Consider the following 1304-nt stretch of genomic DNA (forward strand, 5'->3'; position numbering starts at 1 on the left):
AAACCAAACAATATGTTGTTTATAGGAGACATACTTGAAACAGAAAGATACACACAAAAATTAAAAGAAGAGTTTGTAGCAGAAACTGTTATGCTTCAGCTGAGGTTAAAAACAAGAGGGATAGCAATCATGATTTCAGACAAAGTAAAAGCAAAATAAAATAAAGGTCTAATTAAAAGAGATAGGCAGGGAAGCTGCATTTTGCTAAAAGGTACCATAGACAATGAAGTAATATCAGTACTAAAATATATGTACACCAAATGACATAGCATCTAAATTCCTAAAGAAAAAGGTAAATGACACATAGGAGGTAGTAGACACTAAAGCTATATAAGTGAGAGACCTCAAATCTCCCCTCTCAGATCTAGATAAATCTAACCATAAAATAATTAAGAAAGAAGTTAAGGAGATGATTCCAATTTTAGAAAAGTGAGATATGAAAGTGGAGAAAATTGAATGGAGATAGAAAGGAGCATACCTTTTTCTCAGCACATGGCACATAACAAACAAAAATCTTAAGATTATCTCAACAGATGCATAAAAAGCTTTTGACAAAACATAACGCTCATTCCTATTAAAAACACTAGAAAGCATAGGAATAAATGAATCTTTCCTTAAAATGATAAGTAATATCTATCTAAAACATTCAGTAAGTATTCTCTATAATGGGAATAAGCTAGAAACCTTCCCAACTAGATCAGGGGTTAAGCAAGAATGCCCATTTTCACCACTATTATTCAATGTTGTACTGAAAATGTTAGCTAAAGCAATAAGAGAAGAAAACTAAATTGAAGGAAATAGAATAGACAGTGAAGAAATAAAACTATCATTCTTTGCAGATGATATGATGGTATATTTAGAGACTACAAGAGAATAAAAAAATAACTGAAACAATGAACAGCTGTAGCAAAATTGCAGGATATAAAATAACCTCCATAATGCTTTCAGAAAAACCTGGAAAGTCTACATGAACTGAAGCAGAGTGAAATGTACTGTATACAAAAGAACAGCAATAGCATAAGATGATTTGCTGTGAAGCACGTGGTTATTTTCAGCAAGGCAATGATCCTATATAACTGAAATATTTATGAAAATTGCAATCCTTATACAGAGAAAGAACTGTTGGTATCTGAAAACAGATTGAAGCATATTTTTGGACAGTTACTTAATCTGAAGTTTTGGTTTTGACTGTTTTCTTTTACAACCTAGCTAATGTGGAGATGTTTTGCATGACTACTCATGTATAACTTATATTGAATTGCTTGAGTTCTTGGGGTGGGGAGGGAGGGAGGAAGAGAAGATGG

Source organism: Dromiciops gliroides, chromosome 2 (assembly GCF_019393635.1).
Source record: "Dromiciops gliroides isolate mDroGli1 chromosome 2, mDroGli1.pri, whole genome shotgun sequence".
Lineage (NCBI taxonomy): Eukaryota > Metazoa > Chordata > Mammalia > Microbiotheria > Microbiotheriidae > Dromiciops > Dromiciops gliroides.